The following is a 17,610-nucleotide window of genomic DNA, read 5'->3' as shown; positions in this document are numbered from 1 at the left end:
TTTGGCTTTGCTTTTCTTCTCCTCATTGGATTTTTCATGTTAAAAGTTGCAGAAGCCAGATGACAAGCTCATTTTGGTTCAACTTCAGCAACTGTGCATTGCATTGCCATGTAATGTAATGTAATGCAATGCTATCTATCTAGCTCTCCCTCTATACTTCCTTTTGGATAAACAGACATATTAGGCATGCATTTTGGAGCTTTCACCTAAATAACTACAGGTGGTGAGATAAGCTGCACAATATAATTGACCTTTCAGTATATTGTTGCACACACACCATCTATTTAGCAAATGCCCTTGTTATCAACAGCAGCCTTTTAAACTCACCTGAGCTAACAGGTATGTGAGCTGGTTACTCTGCTGCGCTTAAAATTTCTTTTTTGGTTTGCTACAATGCCTTTTCTGAAACGTTGTCTCCCTCTGCTGGAACACTGACTTCTTTCATTTAATGCCTGCAGACTATAAAAGAGAAACCTACCCAAAAAGTTTGGTTGATTAGTCTGTGGCATTCTTTTAAACTGTTGCTTATGGCGGTCTCTGTGAGCTTCTCAGTGACATTCAGCCATCCAGGTATCCCGCCTGCAGTAGACGGAATGTGGCAATGGAACGCTGGCTGCGCGTGTCATAATAGGCTCTGAGCCTTTATATACCTGCGCACAGCAGCAGCCACCTTCAGTCTGCTGCTGGACAGCCAGCAGCAGCAGCAGCAGGAGAGGTAATTAATCAGCAACCCTCCTGCTAAGGGTAGACAGCTGCTCGTTCCACCCCCCCCCCCGCCTTAATTGGTTCTCCTCCCTTCCAACGGTGTTGAGGCGGGTGGGAACAGCCGGGGGTTGAGGGTACTGTGCTAAAAGAGGTGGAGTTATGCAGATCTAAAACGCGTGGATTGCAGCAGCAGCAAGCCGAAAAGTGCAGGCATGTGAGGGATCTAGAGGTTGACAGCATGTCTTCTTAACGGGAGTCCAGGTGGCCATCTCCACAAATGGACTTTTCAGAATCCTTGGGTGGCACCGTAGTCGGAAACCAATTCTGGTTATCGCTTCTCGGCCTTTTGGCTAAGATCAAGTGTAGTATCTGTTCTTATCAGTTTAATATCTGATACGTCCCCTATCTGGGGACCATATATTAAATGGATTTTTAGAACAGGGAGATGGAAAAAGAGCTTGCTCTGTCCACTCCACGCATTGACCTGGTATTGCAGTATCTCCAGGACCGGTGCACCCCTTCTTTAATGCAGTTTCTAAAATCAGAAAGAATTGAATTCAATGCTTTTTGTTCATTTTGCTTGTTTGTCGGATTTTGGGATGGACTCTTTGGCTTTGCTTTTCTTCTCCTCATTGGATTTTTCATGTTAAAAGTTGCAGAAGCCAGATGACAAGCTCATTTTGGTTCAACTTCAGCAACTGTGCATTGCATTGCCATGTAATGTAATGTAATGCAATGCTATCTATCTAGCTCTCCCTCTATACTTCCTTTTGGATAAACAGACATATTAGGCAAGCATTTTGGAGCTTTCACCTAAATAACTACAGGTGGTGAGATAAGCTGCACAATATAATTGACCTTTCAGTATATTGTTGCACACACACCATCTATTTAGCAAATGCCCTTGTTATCAACAGCAGCCTTTTAAACTCACCTGAGCTAACAGGTATGTGAGCTGGTTACTCTGCTGCGCTTAAAATTTCTTTTTTGGTTTGCTACAATGCCTTTTCTGAAACGTTGTCTCCCTCTGCTGGAACACTGACTTCTTTCATTTAATGCCTGCAGACTATAAAAGAGAAACCAACCCAAAAAGTTTGGTTGATTAGTCTGTGGCATTCTTTTAAACTGTTGCTTATGGCGGTCTCTGTGAGCTTCTCAGTGACATTCAGCCATCCAGGTATCCCGCCTGCAGTAGACGGAATGTGGCAATGGAACGCTGGCTGCGCGTGTCATAATAGGCTCTGAGCCTTTATATACCTGCGCACAGCAGCAGCCACCTTCAGTCTGCTGCTGGACAGCCAGCAGCAGCAGGAGAGGTAATTAATCAGCAACCCTCCTGCTAAGGGTAGACAGCTGCTCGTTCCACCCCCCCCTGCCTTAATTGGTTCTCCTCCCTTCCAACAGTGTTGAGGCGGGTGGGAACAGCCGGGGGTTGAGGGTACTGTGCTAAAAGAGGTGGAGTTATGCAGATCTAAAACGCGTGGATTGCAGCAGCAGCAAGCCGAAAAGTGCAGGCATGTGAGGGATCTAGAGGTTGACAGCATGTCTTCTTAACGGGAGTCCAGCTGGCCATCTCCACAAATGGACTTTTCAGAATCCTTGGGTGGCACCGTAGTCGGAAACCAATTCTGGTTATCGCTTCTCGGCCTTTTGGCTAAGATCAAGTGTAGTATCTGTTCTTATCAGTTTAATATCTGATACGTCCCCTATCTGGGGACCATATATTAAATGGATTTTTAGAACAGGGAGATGGAAAAAGAGCTTGCTCTGTCCACTCCACGCATTGACCTGGTATTGCAGTATCTCCAGGACCGGTGCACCCCTTCTTTAATGCAGTTTCTAAAATCAGAAAGAATTGAATTCAATGCTTTTTGTTCATTTTGCTTGTTTGTCGGATTTTGGGATGGACTCTTTGGCTTTGCTTTTCTTCTCCTCATTGGATTTTTCATGTTAAAAGTTGCAGAAGCCAGATGACAAGCTCATTTTGGTTCAACTTCAGCAACTGTGCATTGCATTGCCATGTAATGTAATGTAATGCAATGCTATCTATCTAGCTCTCCCTCTATACTTCCTTTTGGATAAACAGACATATTAGGCAAGCATTTTGGAGCTTTCACCTAAATAACTACAGGTGGTGAGATAAGCTGCACAATATAATTGACCTTTCAGTATATTGTTGCACACACACCATCTATTTAGCAAATGCCCTTGTTATCAACAGCAGCCTTTTAAACTCACCTGAGCTAACAGGTATGTGAGCTGGTTACTCTGCTGCGCTTAAAATTTCTTTTTTGGTTTGCTACAATGCCTTTTCTGAAACGTTGTCTCCCTCTGCTGGAACACTGACTTCTTTCATTTAATGCCTGCAGACTATAAAAGAGAAACCAACCCAAAAAGTTTGGTTGATTAGTCTGTGGCATTCTTTTAAACTGTTGCTTATGGCGGTCTCTGTGAGCTTCTCAGTGACATTCAGCCATCCAGGTATCCCGCCTGCAGTAGACGGAATGTGGCAATGGAACGCTGGCTGCGCGTGTCATAATAGGCTCTGAGCCTTTATATACCTGCGCACAGCAGCAGCCACCTTCAGTCTGCTGCTGGACAGCCAGCAGCAGCAGCAGCAGGAGAGGTAATTAATCAGCAACCCTCCTGCTAAGGGTAGACAGCTGCTCGTTCCACCCCCCCCCCCCGCCTTTATTGGTTCTCCTCCCTTCCAACGGTGTTGAGGCGGGTGGGAACAGCCGGGGGTTGAGGGTACTGTGCTAAAAGAGGTGGAGTTATGCAGATCTAAAACGCGTGGATTGCAGCAGCAGCAAGCCGAAAAGTGCAGGCATGTGAGGGATCTAGAGGTTGACAGCATGTCTTCTTAACGGGAGTCCAGGTGGCCATCTCCACAAATGGACTTTTCAGAATCCTTGGGTGGTACCGTAGTCGGAAACCAATTCTGGTTATCGCTTCTCGGCCTTTTGGCTAAGATCAAGTGTAGTATCTGTTCTTATCAGTTTAATATCTGATACGTCCCCTATCTGGGGACCATATATTAAATGGATTTTTAGAACAGGGAGATGGAAAAAGAGCTTGCTCTGTCCACTCCACGCATTGACCTGGTATTGCAGTATCTCCAGGACCGGTGCACCCCTTCTTTAATGCAGTTTCTAAAATCAGAAAGAATTGAATTCAATGCTTTTTGTTCATTTTGCTTGTTTGTCGGATTTTGGGATGGACTCTTTGGCTTTGCTTTTCTTCTCCTCATTGGATTTTTCATGTTAAAAGTTGCAGAAGCCAGATGACAAGCTCATTTTGGTTCAACTTCAGCAACTGTGCATTGCATTGCCATGTAATGTAATGTAATGCAATGCTATCTATCTAGCTCTCCCTCTATACTTCCTTTTGGATAAACAGACATATTAGGCAAGCATTTTGGAGCTTTCACCTAAATAACTACAGGTGGTGAGATAAGCTGCACAATATAATTGACCTTTCAGTATATTGTTGCACACACACCATCTATTTAGCAAATGCCCTTGTTATCAACAGCAGCCTTTTAAACTCACCTGAGCTAACAGGTATGTGAGCTGGTTACTCTGCTGCGCTTAAAATTTCTTTATTGGTTTGCTACAATGCCTTTTCTGAAACGTTGTCTCCCTCTGCTGGAACACTGACTTCTTTCATTTAATGCCTGCAGACTATAAAAGAGAAACCAACCCAAAAAGTTTGGTTGATTAGTCTGTGGCATTCTTTTAAACTGTTGCTTATGGCGGTCTCTGTGAGCTTCTCAGTGACATTCAGCCATCCAGGTATCCCGCCTGCAGTAGACGGAATGTGGCAATGGAACGCTGGCTGCGCGTGTCATAATAGGCTCTGAGCCTTTATATACCTGCGCACAGCAGCAGCCACCTTCAGTCTGCTGCTGGACAGCCAGCAGCAGCAGAAGCAGGAGAGGTAATTAATCAGCAACCCTCCTGCTAAGGGTAGACAGCTGCTCGTTCCACCCCCCCCCCCCCGCCTTAATTGGTTCTCCTCCCTTCCAACGGTGTTGAGGCGGGTGGGAACAGCCGGGGGTTGAGGGTACTGTGCTAAAAGAGGTGGAGTTATGCAGATCTAAAACGCGTGGATTGCAGCAGCAGCAAGCCGAAAAGTGCAGGCATGTGAGGGATCTAGAGGTTGACAGCATGTCTTCTTAACGGGAGTCCAGGTGGCCATCTCCACAAATGGACTTTTCAGAATCCTTGGGTGGCACCGTAGTCGGAAACCAATTCTGGTTATCGCTTCTCGGCCTTTTGGCTAAGATCAAGTGTAGTATCTGTTCTTATCAGTTTAATATCTGATACGTCCCCTATCTGGGGACCATATATTAAATGGATTTTTAGAACAGGGAGATGGAAAAAGAGCTTGCTCTGTCCACTCCACGCATTGACCTGGTATTGCAGTATCTCCAGGACCGGTGCAGCCCTTCTTTAATGCAGTTTCTAAAATCAGAAAGAATTGAATTCAATGCTTTTTGTTCATTTTGCTTGTTTGTCGGATTTTGGGATGGATTCTTTGGCTTTGCTTTTTTTCTCCTCATTGGATTTTTCATGTTAAAAGTTGCAGAAGCCAGATGACAAGCTCATTTTGGTTCAACTTCAGCAACTGTGCATTGCATTGCCATGTAATGTAATATAATGCAATGCTATCTATCTAGCTCTCCCTCTATACTTCCTTTTGGATAAACAGACATATTAGGCAAGCATTTTGGAGCTTTCACCTAAATAACTACAGGTGGTGAGATAAGCTGCACAATATAATTGACCTTTCAGTATATTGTTGCACACACACCATCTATTTAGCAAATGCCCTTGTTATCAACAGCAGCGTTTTAAACTCACCTGAGCTAACAGGTATGTGAGCTGGTTACTCTGCTGCGCTTAAAATTTCTTTTTTGGTTTGCTACAATGCCTTTTCTGAAACGTTGTCTCCCTCTGCTGGAACACTGACTTCTTTCATTTAATGCCTGCAGACTATAAAAGAGAAACCAACCCAAAAAGTTTGGTTGATTAGTCTGTGGCATTCTTTTAAACTGTTGCTTATGGCGGTCTCTGTGAGCTTCTCAGTGACATTCAGCCATCCAGGTATCCCGCCTGCAGTAGACGGAATGTGGCAATGGAACGCTGGCTGCGCGTGTCATAATAGGCTCTGAGCCTTTATATACCTGCGCACAGCAGCAGCCACCTTCAGTCTGCTGCTGGACAGCCAGCAGCAGCAGGAGAGGTAATTAATCAGCAACCCTCCTGCTAAGGGTAGACAGCTGCTCGTTCCACCCCCCCCCCCCCGCCTTAATTGGTTCTCCTCCCTTCCAACGGTGTTGAGGCGGGTGGGAACAGCCGGGGGTTGAGGGTACTGTGCTAAAAGAGGTGGAGTTATGCAGATCTAAAACGCGTGGATTGCAGCAGCAGCAAGCCGAAAAGTGCAGGCATGTGAGGGATCTAGAGGTTGACAGCATGTCTTCTTAACGGGAGTCCAGGTGGCCATCTCCACAAATGGACTTTTCAGAATCCTTGGGTGGCACCGTAGTCGGAAACCAATTCTGGTTATCGCTTCTCGGCCTTTTGGCTAAGATCAAGTGTAGTATCTGTTCTTATCAGTTTAATATCTGATACGTCCCCTATCTGGGGACCATATATTAAATGGATTTTTAGAACAGGGAGATGGAAAAAGAGCTTGCTCTGTCCACTCCACGCATTGACCTGGTATTGCAGTATCTCCAGGACCGGTGCACCCCTTCTTTAATGCAGTTTCTAAAATCAGAAAGAATTGAATTCAATGCTTTTTGTTCATTTTGCTTGTTTGTCGGATTTTGGGATGGACTCTTTGGCTTTGCTTTTCTTCTCCTCATTGGATTTTTCATGTTAAAAGTTGCAGAAGCCAGATGACAAGCTCATTTTGGTTCAACTTCAGCAACTGTGCATTGCATTGCCATGTAATGTAATGTAATGCAATGCTATCTATCTAGCTCTCCCTCTATACTTCCTTTTGGATAAACAGACATATTAGGCAAGCATTTTGGAGCTTTCACCTAAATAACTACAGGTGGTGAGATAAGCTGCACAATATAATTGACCTTTCAGTATATTGTTGCACACACACCATCTATTTAGCAAATGCCCTTGTTATCAACAGCAGCCTTTTAAACTCACCTGAGCTAACAGGTATGTGAGCTGGTTATTCTGCTGCGCTTAAAATTTCTTTTTTGGTTTGCTACAATGCCTTTTCTGAAACGTTGTCTCCCTCTGCTGGAACACTGACTTCTTTCATTTAATGCCTGCAGACTATAAAAGAGAAACCAACCCAAAAAGTTTGGTTGATTAGTCTGTGGCATTCTTTTAAACTGTTGCTTATGGCGGTCTCTGTGAGCTTCTCAGTGACATTCAGCCATCCAGGTATCCCGCCTGCAGTAGACGGAATGTGGCAATGGAACGCTGGCTGCGCGTGTCATAATAGGCTCTGAGCCTTTATATACCTGCGCACAGCAGCAGCCACCTTCAGTCTGCTGCTGGACAGCCAGCAGCAGCAGCAGCAGGAGAGGTAATTAATCAGCAACCCTCCTGCTAAGGGTAGACAGCTGCTCGTTCCACCCCCCCCCCCCGCCTTAATTGGTTCTCCTCCCTTCCAACGGTGTTGAGGCGGGTGGGAACAGCCGGGGGTTGAGGGTACTGTGCTAAAAGAGGTGGAGTTATGCAGATCTAAAACGCGTGGATTGCAGCAGCAGCAAGCCGAAAAGTGCAGGCATGTGAGGGATCTAGAGGTTGACAGCATGTCTTCTTAACGGGAGTCCAGGTGGCCATCTCCACAAATGGACTTTTCAGAATCCTTGGGTGGCACCGTAGTCGGAAACCAATTCTGGTTATCGCTTCTCGGCCTTTTGGCTAAGATCAAGTGTAGTATCTGTTCTTATCAGTTTAATATCTGATACGTCCCCTATCTGGGGACCATATATTAAATGGATTTTTAGAACAGGGAGATGGAAAAAGAGCTTGCTCTGTCCACTCCACGCATTGACCTGGTATTGCAGTATCTCCAGGACCGGTGCACCCCTTCTTTAATGCAGTTTCTAAAATCAGAAAGAATTGAATTCAATGCTTTTTGTTCATTTTGCTTGTTTGTCGGATTTTGGGATGGATTCTTTGGCTTTGCTTTTCTTCTCCTCATTGGAATTTTCATGTTAAAAGTTGCAGAAGCCAGATGACAAGCTCATTTTGGTTCAACTTCAGCAACTGTGCATTGCATTGCCATGTAATGTAATGTAATGCAATGCTATCTATCTAGCTCTCCCTCTATACTTCCTTTTGGATAAACAGACATATTAGGCAAGCATTTTGGAGCTTTCACCTAAATAACTACAGGTGGTGAGATAAGCTGCACAATATAATTGACCTTTCAGTATATTGTTGCACACACACCATCTATTTAGCAAATGCCCTTGTTATCAACAGCAGCCTTTTAAGCTCACCTGAGCTAACAGGTATGTGAGCTGGTTACTCTGCTGCGCTTAAAATTTCTTTTTTGGTTTGCTACAATGCCTTTTCTGAAACGTTGTCTCCCTCTGCTGGAACACTGACTTCTTTCATTTAATGCCTGCAGACTATAAAATATAAATCAACCCAAAAAGTTTGGTTGATTAGTCTGTGGCATTCTTTTAAACTGTTGCTTATGGCGGTCTCTGTGAGCTTCTCAGTGACATTCAGCCATCCAGGTATCCTGCCTGCAGTAGACGGAATGTGGCAATGGAACGCTGGCTGCGCGTGTCATAATAGGCTCTGAGCCTTTATATACCTGCGCACAGCAGCAGCCACCTTCAGTCTGCTGCTGGACAGCCAGCAGCAGCAGCAGCAGGAGAGGTAATTAATCAGCAACCCTCCTGCTAAGGGTAGACAGCTGCTCGTTCCACCCCCCCCCCGCCTTAATTGGTTCTCCTCCCTTCCAACGGTGTTGAGGCGGGTGGGAAGAGCCGGGGGTTGAGGGTACTGTGCTAAAAGAGGTGGAGTTATGCAGATCTAAAACGCGTGGATTGCAGCAGCAGCAAGCCGAAAAGTGCAGGCATGTGAGGGATCTAGAGGTTGACAGCATGTCTTCTTAACGGGAGTCCAGGTGGCCATCTCCACAAATGGACTTTTCAGAATCCTTGGGTGGCACCGTAGTCGGAAACCAATTCTGGTTATCGCTTCTCGGCCTTTTGGCTAAGATCAAGTGTAGTATCTGTTCTTATCAGTTTAATATCTGATACGTCCCCTATCTGGGGACCATATATTAAATGGATTTTTAGAACAGGGAGATGGAAAAAGAGCTTGCTCTGTCCACTCCACGCATTGACCTGGTATTGCAGTATCTCCAGGACCGGTGCACCCCTTCTTTAATGCAGTTTCTAAAATCAGAAAGAATTGAATTCAATGCTTTTTGTTCATTTTGCTTGTTTGTCGGATTTTGGGATGGACTCTTTGGCTTTGCTTTTCTTCTCCTCATTGGATTTTTCATGTTAAAAGTTGCAGAAGCCAGATGACAAGCTCATTTTGGTTCAACTTCAGCAACTGTGCATTGCATTGCCATGTAATGTAATGTAATGCAATGCTATCTATCTAGCTCTCCCTCTATACTTCCTTTTGGATAAACAGACATATTAGGCAAGCATTTTGGAGCTTTCACCTAAATAACTACAGGTGGTGAGATAAGCTGCACAATATAATTGACCTTTCAGTATATAGTTGCACACACACCATCTATTTAGCAAATGCCCTTGTTATCAACAGCAGCCTTTTAAACTCACCTGAGCTAACAGGTATGTGAGCTGGTTACTCTGCTGCGCTTAAAATTTCTTTTTTGGTTTGCTACAATGCCTTTTCTGAAACGTTGTCTCCCTCTGCTGGAACACTGACTTCTTTCATTTAATGCCTGCAGACTATAAAAGAGAAACCAACCCAAAAAGTTTGGTTGATTAGTCTGTGGCATTCTTTTAAACTGTTGCTTATGGCGGTCTCTGTGAGCTTCTCAGTGACATTCAGCCATCCAGGTATCCCGCCTGCAGTAGACGGAATGTGGCAATGGAACGCTGGCTGCGCGTGTCATAATAGGCTCTGAGCCTTTATATACCTGCGCACAGCAGCAGCCACCTTCAGTCTGCTGCTGGACAGCCAGCAGCAGCAGCAGCAGGAGAGGTAATTAATCAGCAACCCTCCTGCTAAGGGTAGACAGCTGCTCGTTCCACCCCCCCCCCCGCCTTAATTGGTTCTCCTCCCTTCCAACGGTGTTGAGGCGGGTGGGAACAGCCGGGGGTTGAGGGTACTGTGCTAAAAGAGGTGGAGTTATGCAGATCTAAAACGCGTGGATTGCAGCAGCAGCAAGCCGAAAAGTGCAGGCATGTGAGGGATCTAGAGGTTGACAGCATGTCTTCTTAACGGGAGTCCAGGTGGCCATCTCCACAAATGGACTTTTCAGAATCCTTGGGTGGCACCGTAGTCGGAAACCAATTCTGGTTATCGCTTCTCGGCCTTTTGGCTAAGATCAAGTGTAGTATCTGTTCTTATCAGTTTAATATCTGATACGTCCCCTATCTGGGGACCATATATTAAATGGATTTTTAGAACAGGGAGATGGAAAAAGAGCTTGCTCTGTCCACTCCACGCATTGACCTGGTATTGCAGTATCTCCAGGACCGGTGCACCCCTTCTTTAATGCAGTTTCTAAAATCAGAAAGAATTGAATTCAATGCTTTTTGTTCATTTTGCTTGTTTGTCGGATTTTGGGATGGACTCTTTGGCTTTGCTTTTCTTCTCCTCATTGGATTTTTCATGTTAAAAGTTGCAGAAGCCAGATGACAAGCTCATTTTGGTTCAACTTCAGCAACTGTGCATTGCATTGCCATGTAATGTAATGTAATGCAATGCTATCTATCTAGCTCTCCCTCTATACTTCCTTTTGGATAAACAGACATATTAGGCAAGCATTTTGGAGCTTTCACCTAAATAACTACAGGTGGTGAGATAAGCTGCACAATATAATTGACCTTTCAGTATATTGTTGCACACACACCATCTATTTAGCAAATGCCCTTGTTATCAACAGCAGCCTTTTAAACTCACCTGAGCTAACAGGTATGTGAGCTGGTTACTCTGCTGCGCTTAAAATTTCTTTTTTGGTTTGCTACAATGCCTTTTCTGAAACGTTGTCTCCCTCTGCTGGAACACTGACTTCTTTCATTTAATGCCTGCAGACTATAAAAGAGAAACCAACCCAAAAAGTTTGGTTGATTAGTCTGTGGCATTCTTTTAAACTGTTGCTTATGGCGGTCTCTGTGAGCTTCTCAGTGACATTCAGCCATCCAGGTATCCCGCCTGCAGTAGACGGAATGTGGCAATGGAACGCTGGCTGCGCGTGTCATAATAGGCTCTGAGCCTTTATATACCTGCGCACAGCAGCAGCCACCTTCAGTCTGCTGCTGGACAGCCAGCAGCAGCAGCAGCAGGAGAGGTAATTAATCAGCAACCCTCCTGCTAAGGGTAGACAGCTGCTCGTTCCACCCCCCCCCCCGCCTTAATTGGTTCTCCTCCCTTCCAACGGTGTTGAGGCGGGTGGGAAGAGCCGGGGGTTGAGGGTACTGTGCTAAAAGAGGTGGAGTTATGCAGATCTAAAACGCGTGGATTGCAGCAGCAGCAAGCCGAAAAGTGCAGGCATGTGAGGGATCTAGAGGTTGACAGCATGTCTTCTTAACGGGAGTCCAGGTGGCCATCTCCACAAATGGACTTTTCAGAATCCTTGGGTGGCACCGTAGTCGGAAACCAATTCTGGTTATCGCTTCTCGGCCTTTTGGCTAAGATCAAGTGTAGTATCTGTTCTTATCAGTTTAATATCTGATACGTCCCCTATCTGGGGACCATATATTAAATGGATTTTTAGAACAGGGAGATGGAAAAAGAGCTTGCTCTGTCCACTCCACGCATTGACCTGGTATTGCAGTATCTCCAGGACCGGTGCACCCCTTCTTTAATGCAGTTTCTAAAATCAGAAAGAATTGAATTCAATGCTTTTTGTTCATTTTGCTTGTTTGTCGGATTTTGGGATGGACTCTTTGGCTTTGCTTTTCTTCTCCTCATTGGATTTTTCATGTTAAAAGTTGCAGAAGCCAGATGTCAAGCTCATTTTGGTTCAACTTCAGCAACTGTGCATTGCATTGCCATGTAATGTAATGCAATGCTATCTATCTAGCTCTCCCTCTATACTTCCTTTTGGATAAACAGACATATTAGGCAAGCATTTTGGAGCTTTCACCTAAATAACTACAGGTGGTGAGATAAGCTGCACAATATAATTGACCTTTCAGTATATTGTTGCACACACACCATCTATTTAGCAAATGCCCTTGTTATCAACAGCAGCCTTTTAAACTCACCTGAGCTAACAGGTATGTGAGCTGGTTACTCTGCTGCGCTTAAAATTTCTTTTTTGGTTTGCTACAATGCCTTTTCTGAAACGTTGTCTCCCTCTGCTGGAACACTGACTTCTTTCATTTAATGCCTGCAGACTATAAAAGAGAAACCAACCCAAAAAGTTTGGTTGATTAGTCTGTGGCATTCTTTTAAACTGTTGCTTATGGCGGTCTCTGTGAGCTTCTCAGTGACATTCAGCCATCCAGGTATCCCGCCTGCAGTAGACGGAATGTGGCAATGGAACGCTGGCTGCGCGTGTCATAATAGGCTCTGAGCCTTTATATACCTGCGCACAGCAGCAGCCACCTTCAGTCTGCTGCTGGACAGCCAGCAGCAGCAGCAGCAGGAGAGGTAATTAATCAGCAACCCTCCTGCTAAGGGTAGACAGCTGCTCGTTCCACCCCCCCCCCGCCTTAATTGGTTCTCCTCCCTTCCAACGGTGTTGAGGCGGGTGGGAACAGCCGGGGGTTGAGGGTACTGTGCTAAAAGAGGTGGAGTTATGCAGATCTAAAACGCGTGGATTGCAGCAGCAGCAAGCCGAAAAGTGCAGGCATGTGAGGGATCTAGAGGTTGACAGCATGTCTTCTTAACGGGAGTCCAGGTGGCCATCTCCACAAATGGACTTTTCAGAATCCTTGGGTGGCACCGTAGTCGGAAACCAATTCTGGTTATCGCTTCTCGGCCTTTTGGCTAAGATCAAGTGTAGTATCTGTTCTTATCAGTTTAATATCTGATACGTCCCCTATCTGGGGACCATATATTAAATGGATTTTTAGAACAGGGAGATGGAAAAAGAGCTTGCTCTGTCCACTCCACGCATTGACCTGGTATTGCAGTATCTCCAGGACCGGTGCACCCCTTCTTTAATGCAGTTTCTAAAATCAGAAAGAATTGAATTCAATGCTTTTTGTTCATTTTGCTTGTTTGTCGGATTTTGGGATGGACTCTTTGGCTTTGCTTTTCTTCTCCTCATTGGATTTTTCATGTTAAAAGTTGCAGAAGCCAGATGACAAGCTCATTTTGGTTCAACTTCAGCAACTGTGCATTGCATTGCCATGTAATGTAATGTAATGCAATGCTATCTATCTAGCTCTCCCTCTATACTTCCTTTTGGATAAACAGACATATTAGGCAAGCATTTTGGAGCTTTCACCTAAATAACTACAGGTGGTGAGATAAGCTGCACAATATAATTGACCTTTCAGTATATTGTTGCACACACACCATCTATTTAGCAAATGCCCTTGTTATCAACAGCAGCCTTTTAAACTCACCTGAGCTAACAGGTATGTGAGCTGGTTACTCTGCTGCGCTTAAAATTTCTTTTTTGGTTTGCTACAATGCCTTTTCTGAAACGTTGTCTCCCTCTGCTGCAACACTGACTTCTTTCATTTAATGCCTGCAGACTATAAAAGAGAAACCAACCCAAAAAGTTTGGTTGATTAGTCTGTGGCATTCTTTTAAACTGTTGCTTATGGCGGTCTCTGTGAGCTTCTCAGTGACATTCAGCCATCCAGGTATCCCGCCTGCAGTAGACGGAATGTGGCAATGGAACGCTGGCTGCACGTGTCATAATAGGCTCTGAGCCTTTATATACCTGCGCACAGCAGCAGCCACCTTCAGTCTGCTGCTGGACAGCCAGCAGCAGCAGCAGCAGGAGAGGTAATTAATCAGCAACCCTCCTGCTAAGGGTAGACAGCTGCTCGTTCCACCCCCCCCCCCCCCCCCCGCCTTAATTGGTTCTCCTCCCTTCCAACGGTGTTGAGGCGGGTGGGAACAGCCGGGGGTTGAGGGTACTGTGCTAAAAGAGGTGGAGTTATGCAGATCTAAAACGCGTGGATTGCAGCAGCAGCAAGCCGAAAAGTGCAGGCATGTGAGGGATCTAGAGGTTGACAGCATGTCTTCTTAACGGGAGTCCAGGTGGCCATCTCCACAAATGGACTTTTCAGAATCCTTGGGTGGCACCGTAGTCGGAAACCAATTCTGGTTATCGCTTCTCGGCCTTTTGGCTAAGATCAAGTGTAGTATCTGTTCTTATCAGTTTAATATCTGATACGTCCCCTATCTGGGGACCATATATTAAATGGATTTTTAGAACAGGGAGATGGAAAAAGAGCTTGCTCTGTCCACTCCACGCATTGACCTGGTATTGCAGTATCTCCAGGACCGGTGCACCCCTTCTTTAATGCAGTTTCTAAAATCAGAAAGAATTGAATTCAATGCTTTTTGTTCATTTTGCTTGTTTGTCGGATTTTGGGATGGACTCTTTGGCTTTGCTTTTCTTCTCCTCATTGGATTTTTCATGTTAAAAGTTGCAGAAGCCAGATGTCAAGCTCATTTTGGTTCAACTTCAGCAACTGTGCATTGCATTGCCATGTAATGTAATGCAATGCTATCTATCTAGCTCTCCCTCTATACTTCCTTTTGGATAAACAGACATATTAGGCAAGCATTTTGGAGCTTTCACCTAAATAACTACAGGTGGTGAGATAAGCTGCACAATATAATTGACCTTTCAGTATATTGTTGCACACACACCATCTATTTAGCAAATGCCCTTGTTATCAACAGCAGCCTTTTAAACTCACCTGAGCTAACAGGTATGTGAGCTGGTTACTCTGCTGCGCTTAAAATTTCTTTTTTGGTTTGCTACAATGCCTTTTCTGAAACGTTGTCTCCCTCTGCTGGAACACTGACTTCTTTCATTTAATGCCTGCAGACTATAAAAGAGAAACCAACCCAAAAAGTTTGGTTGATTAGTCTGTGGCATTCTTTTAAACTGTTGCTTATGGCGGTCTCTGTGAGCTTCTCAGTGACATTCAGCCATCCAGGTATCCCGCCTGCAGTAGACGGAATGTGGCAATGGAACGCTGGCTGCGCGTGTCATAATAGGCTCTGAGCCTTTATATACCTGCGCACAGCAGCAGCCACCTTCAGTCTGCTGCTGGACAGCCAGCAGCAGCAGCAGCAGGAGAGGTAATTAATCAGCAACCCTCCTGCTAAGGGTAGACAGCTGCTCGTTCCACCCCCCCCCCCGCCTTAATTGGTTCTCCTCCCTTCCAACGGTGTTGAGGCGGGTGGGAAGAGCCGGGGGTTGAGGGTACTGTGCTAAAAGAGGTGGAGTTATGCAGATCTAAAACGCGTGGATTGCAGCAGCAGCAAGCCGAAAAGTGCAGGCATGTGAGGGATCTAGAGGTTGACAGCATGTCTTCTTAACGGGAGTCCAGGTGGCCATCTCCACAAATGGACTTTTCAGAATCCTTGGGTGGCACCGTAGTCGGAAACCAATTCTGGTTATCGCTTCTCGGCCTTTTGGCTAAGATCAAGTGTAGTATCTGTTCTTATCAGTTTAATATCTGATACGTCCCCTATCTGGGGACCATATATTAAATGGATTTTTAGAACAGGGAGATGGAAAAAGAGCTTGCTCTGTCCACTCCACGCATTGACCTGGTATTGCAGTATCTCCAGGACCGGTGCACCCCTTCTTTAATGCAGTTTCTAAAATCAGAAAGAATTGAATTCAATGCTTTTTGTTCATTTTGCTTGTTTGTCGGATTTTGGGATGGACTCTTTGGCTTTGCTTTTCTTCTCCTCATTGGATTTTTCATGTTAAAAGTTGCAGAAGCCAGATGTCAAGCTCATTTTGGTTCAACTTCAGCAACTGTGTATTGCATTGCCATGTAATGTAATGCAATGCTATCTATCTAGCTCTCCCTCTATACTTCCTTTTGGATAAACAGACATATTAGGCAAGCATTTTGGAGCTTTCACCTAAATAACTACAGGTGGTGAGATAAGCTGCACAATATAATTGACCTTTCAGTATATTGTTGCACACACACCATCTATTTAGCAAATGCCCTTGTTATCAACAGCAGCCTTTTAAACTCACCTGAGCTAACAGGTATGTGAGCTGGTTACTCTGCTGCGCTTAAAATTTCTTTTTTGGTTTGCTACAATGCCTTTTCTGAAACGTTGTCTCCCTCTGCTGGAACACTGACTTCTTTCATTTAATGCCTGCAGACTATAAAAGAGAAACCAACCCAAAAAGTTTGGTTGATTAGTCTGTGGCATTCTTTTAAACTGTTGCTTATGGCGGTCTCTGTGAGCTTCTCAGTGACATTCAGCCATCCAGGTATCCCGCCTGCAGTAGACGGAATGTGGCAATGGAACGCTGGCTGCGCGTGTCATAATAGGCTCTGAGCCTTTATATACCTGCGCACAGCAGCAGCCACCTTCAGTCTGCTGCTGGACAGCCAGCAGCAGCAGCAGCAGGAGAGGTAATTAATCAGCAACCCTCCTGCTAAGGGTAGACAGCTGCTCGTTCCACCCCCCCCCCGCCTTAATTGGTTCTCCTCCCTTCCAACGGTGTTGAGGCGGGTGGGAACAGCCGGGGGTTGAGGGTACTGTGCTAAAAGAGGTGGAGTTATGCAGATCTAAAACGCGTGGATTGCAGCAGCAGCAAGCCGAAAAGTGCAGGCATGTGAGGGATCTAGAGGTTGACAGCATGTCTTCTTAACGGGAGTCCAGGTGGCCATCTCCACAAATGGACTTTTCAGAATCCTTGGGTGGCACCGTAGTCGGAAACCAATTCTGGTTATCGCTTCTCGGCCTTTTGGCTAAGATCAAGTGTAGTATCTGTTCTTATCAGTTTAATATCTGATACGTCCCCTATCTGGGGACCATATATTAAATGGATTTTTAGAACAGGGAGATGGAAAAAGAGCTTGCTCTGTCCACTCCACGCATTGACCTGGTATTGCAGTATCTCCAGGACCGGTGCACCCCTTCTTTAATGCAGTTTCTAAAATCAGAAAGAATTGAATTCAATGCTTTTTGTTCATTTTGCTTGTTTGTCGGATTTTGGGATGGACTCTTTGGCTTTGCTTTTCTTCTCCTCATTGGATTTTTCATGTTAAAAGTTGCAGAAGCCAGATGACAAGCTCATTTTGGTTCAACTTCAGCAACTGTGCATTGCATTGCCATGTAATGTAATGTAATGCAATGCTATCTATCTAGCTCTCCCTCTATACTTCCTTTTGGATAAACAGACATATTAGGCAAGCATTTTGGAGCTTTCACCTAAATAACTACAGGTGGTGAGATAAGCTGCACAATATAATTGACCTTTCAGTATATTGTTGCACACACACCATCTATTTAGCAAATGCCCTTGTTATCAACAGCAGCCTTTTAAACTCACCTGAGCTAACAGGTATGTGAGCTGGTTACTCTGCTGCGCTTAAAATTTCTTTTTTGGTTTGCTACAATGCCTTTTCTGAAACGTTGTCTCCCTCTGCTGCAACACTGACTTCTTTCATTTAATGCCTGCAGACTATAAAAGAGAAACCAACCCAAAAAGTTTGGTTGATTAGTCTGTGGCATTCTTTTAAACTGTTGCTTATGGCGGTCTCTGTGAGCTTCTCAGTGACATTCAGCCATCCAGGTA

General features: G+C 45.0%; 13 non-coding genes across 13 annotated transcripts; all 13 read left to right on the top strand.

The window, feature by feature from the left end:
- The first annotated feature begins 1,035 nt into the window (after positions 1-1,035).
- Positions 1,036-1,226, top strand: LOC141187079 (U2 spliceosomal RNA). The gene has a single exon (XR_012261298.1). It is a non-coding gene; the product is annotated as a U2 spliceosomal RNA (small nuclear RNA).
- Positions 1,227-2,339: 1,113 nt separating this feature from the next.
- Positions 2,340-2,530, top strand: LOC141187078 (U2 spliceosomal RNA). The gene has a single exon (XR_012261297.1). It is a non-coding gene; the product is annotated as a U2 spliceosomal RNA (small nuclear RNA).
- A 1,122-nt stretch (positions 2,531-3,652) lies between these two features.
- Positions 3,653-3,843, top strand: LOC141187077 (U2 spliceosomal RNA). The gene has a single exon (XR_012261296.1). It is a non-coding gene; the product is annotated as a U2 spliceosomal RNA (small nuclear RNA).
- Positions 3,844-4,966: 1,123 nt separating this feature from the next.
- On the top strand, positions 4,967-5,157 carry LOC141184206 (U2 spliceosomal RNA). Its single transcript, XR_012258984.1, has one exon. It is a non-coding gene; the product is annotated as a U2 spliceosomal RNA (small nuclear RNA).
- A 1,117-nt stretch (positions 5,158-6,274) lies between these two features.
- LOC141187075 (U2 spliceosomal RNA) lies at positions 6,275-6,465 on the top strand. Its single transcript, XR_012261295.1, has one exon. It is a non-coding gene; the product is annotated as a U2 spliceosomal RNA (small nuclear RNA).
- A 1,122-nt stretch (positions 6,466-7,587) lies between these two features.
- On the top strand, positions 7,588-7,778 carry LOC141187074 (U2 spliceosomal RNA). Its single transcript, XR_012261294.1, has one exon. It is a non-coding gene; the product is annotated as a U2 spliceosomal RNA (small nuclear RNA).
- A 1,120-nt stretch (positions 7,779-8,898) lies between these two features.
- LOC141187073 (U2 spliceosomal RNA) lies at positions 8,899-9,089 on the top strand. Its single transcript, XR_012261293.1, has one exon. It is a non-coding gene; the product is annotated as a U2 spliceosomal RNA (small nuclear RNA).
- Positions 9,090-10,210: 1,121 nt separating this feature from the next.
- On the top strand, positions 10,211-10,401 carry LOC141187072 (U2 spliceosomal RNA). Its single transcript, XR_012261292.1, has one exon. It is a non-coding gene; the product is annotated as a U2 spliceosomal RNA (small nuclear RNA).
- Positions 10,402-11,522: 1,121 nt separating this feature from the next.
- LOC141187071 (U2 spliceosomal RNA) lies at positions 11,523-11,713 on the top strand. The gene has a single exon (XR_012261291.1). It is a non-coding gene; the product is annotated as a U2 spliceosomal RNA (small nuclear RNA).
- Positions 11,714-12,828: 1,115 nt separating this feature from the next.
- Positions 12,829-13,019, top strand: LOC141187070 (U2 spliceosomal RNA). Its single transcript, XR_012261290.1, has one exon. It is a non-coding gene; the product is annotated as a U2 spliceosomal RNA (small nuclear RNA).
- Positions 13,020-14,147: 1,128 nt separating this feature from the next.
- LOC141187068 (U2 spliceosomal RNA) lies at positions 14,148-14,338 on the top strand. Its single transcript, XR_012261288.1, has one exon. It is a non-coding gene; the product is annotated as a U2 spliceosomal RNA (small nuclear RNA).
- A 1,116-nt stretch (positions 14,339-15,454) lies between these two features.
- LOC141187067 (U2 spliceosomal RNA) lies at positions 15,455-15,645 on the top strand. The gene has a single exon (XR_012261287.1). It is a non-coding gene; the product is annotated as a U2 spliceosomal RNA (small nuclear RNA).
- Positions 15,646-16,760: 1,115 nt separating this feature from the next.
- LOC141187066 (U2 spliceosomal RNA) lies at positions 16,761-16,951 on the top strand. The gene has a single exon (XR_012261286.1). It is a non-coding gene; the product is annotated as a U2 spliceosomal RNA (small nuclear RNA).
- Positions 16,952-17,610: the final 659 nt, after the last annotated feature.

This window comes from Phyllobates terribilis, unplaced genomic scaffold, assembly GCF_046119375.1.
Source record: "Phyllobates terribilis strain yellow unplaced genomic scaffold, ASM4611937v1 Scaffold_40__1_contigs__length_11209783, whole genome shotgun sequence".
Taxonomy (NCBI): domain Eukaryota; kingdom Metazoa; phylum Chordata; class Amphibia; order Anura; family Dendrobatidae; genus Phyllobates; species Phyllobates terribilis.
Note: the sequence above shows the minus strand (reverse complement) of the source record. Positions and strands in the feature narration are given on the sequence as shown.